The sequence below is a fragment of the Vombatus ursinus genome, unplaced genomic scaffold (genome assembly GCF_900497805.2).
Source record: "Vombatus ursinus unplaced genomic scaffold, bare-nosed wombat genome assembly UNPS02009062.1, whole genome shotgun sequence".
Lineage (NCBI taxonomy): Eukaryota > Metazoa > Chordata > Mammalia > Diprotodontia > Vombatidae > Vombatus > Vombatus ursinus.
The window spans coordinates 16146291-16148535 of record NW_020948840.1 but is presented as its reverse complement, the minus strand read 5'-3'; the positions used below and the strand labels follow the sequence as shown (position 1 = coordinate 16148535).

The 2245-nt window shown below is 42.1% G+C and overlaps 1 pseudogene; it reads left to right on the top strand.

Annotated features, from left to right (window-relative positions):
* Nucleotides 1-239: 239 nt before the first annotated feature.
* LOC114034639 lies at nucleotides 240-1807 on the top strand (annotated as a pseudogene).
* Nucleotides 1808-2245: the final 438 nt, after the last annotated feature.

Genomic DNA, 2245 nt, shown 5'->3' with positions numbered 1-2245 from the left:
CTATCAAAAAAATGTGAACATATATGCAGTATTCTACCTTCAGGGTCCCTCCTTCAGTTTTACAAAGGAATTGGGAGAGGTGCCTTCTCATATCTTTTCTGCTCTGAAAAGCTTTAGTATGACTGTTCAGAAAACATGAATGGAAATTTCCAAGCATACTTCTCCTCATAGCATTTCTGTAAGGAAGTCTATTTGCTGGGAGATGTATGTAGATGCCAGTAGTTTTAGATCCATAATCAATGGATAAAGTGGGGAACATGTGGAACAACTTCAAATACAGGTATCAGAATCTTTTTAACCATGAAGGAGGAAACAGCGGTGTAAATATACATGTGAACTCCAATATGTTTATCTGTCAAAGAAAGAAACACGAACATAGGGGATTTGGCTCCTCAGCAGCAAAGAAGTGCCTTAAGAGAGAATGTTGTCTTACAACTTGAATTAAGCCCTTCAAAGAATTCTTCAAAAAGAAACCAAAATTGTGCCACTGGAATCCCTCAGGTTGGAGAAATAAGCATTGAGAGGGAAAATGACTCGTGCATCACCACCCCCAGAACAAGACGTGCACAGAGAAAGTCCTACTCTCGACATGCTCCATGGGGTAGGAAGAGAAACATTCCTGTTCTAAAAAGACACAGAGTTCTTTAGATACTGAGAAAAGGTTTGGTAGGACCTGAAGTGGCCTGCAGAGAAGAGAGAGTCCATATGGCATGAGCTTTGTCCATGACCCGGAGAGTGTCTCTAACAGGCAGGTGGAAAGTCAATATCTGAGGCAGAGGCTGCAGGACACTGTCAGGTTATGTTTTCCCATGAGAACTTAAAACAAACAAGTGAAATCTCTCTTTTCTAATAAAAGAAAGATATGCCTTTCTGAACTAATGCTTGAAAATGTCATTTTCCTTCTGAATTAGATCTAGTCCAGAAGTGGCATTTGATTAAGCAGCACAGAGCTCCTGTGAGCCCACATTCAACCTTCTTTAATATTTGGTCCATTTTTGGTTTCTACTGAAGGTGAAGATCGGCTTTGGGAGAGAAGACAGCTTAGTGTGGAAGAAGGTTTGGATCTCCTCCTTTCAATGCACAAATACATACATTTGAGGCTACTGCACAGATTAACCCCTTATATAAGCTGAGATCAAAGTTAGTCCCGGGAATGACTGACATGACTGGAGAAAATGCTGCCACCTCTCAGGGATCTGTGACTCGGGCTGCGCTACTACTCTTTCTGCCTGTAGGCCCTGCGGCAGAACCAGCACCAGGGCCCCGCCACAGCCATACCCACCCCCATGCTGGCCACCGCAGGGCATGAAAGGTTCACACGCAGATCGAAATACATTCACTGCCACGAGCCTGATCTACTTCGGATCACGGGGAATCCCGGCTTCAGGACAGTGATAGACCCTTACAAAACCGAAGCCCTCCTCCAAGGGAAGCGCGAAGGCACTTTTTTTGCTCGGGGATTCTGCGCAAGAGGACTACCTCTTCTGAGTGACCTTACGCCATTATAACCTATCCCTGCATGCTCACATCGAGCAGCAGAACCACAATTCTAGCTTCGATGCCCATGATCCCAGTGTGTTTCACTCCTCTGCTGTAACAGGGCTTCCAGAACATTATGAAGATCCAAATTCTTGCATGTTTTTTTGAACCGTTGCTTACTGTTATCACTGAATAGGACTTTTCCTATCAGCCTGCAGTATACCTGCTGAAGGGTAATCTGTAGATGCGGTGCACTGTATAAGATGGCACTGATGGTCTCCCTTTACCATCAATGTTGCAAGACTTTTTAAAGGAGTATGACCTATAAACAAAAAGGTGGGCTGGTTAGAGCCAGCAAGAACCAATAAAGGCAAAGCAAACTCCATTCAGTGCCCCATTATTAGATTTGCTTTTATGTACATCAAACAGTATATAACAACAGCAAGCACGTATACCACCAGTAGGTTTTTTTGCAATATCGTACTTAATCTTAGTTTTAGTATCTGTCAGATACTATCTGCTGTTACTTATACACATAACTGTGGTGCTTATTGAAAAAATTAGTAGAGGACAAAGCTGCACATGTTGAATAAGGTCTACCCATAACACAAATACGTATTTGCTGATTTTTCTAAATGTTCGGTTTTTAGTAGTTATAGTAATAGGATGAAGTAATTTGGGAGCATTTGCTATGATATTCTATTTCCTACTGAAGAACAAATGTTAATATATTGGGTGAGCATTTCAACAGTGTGACTAATATTTG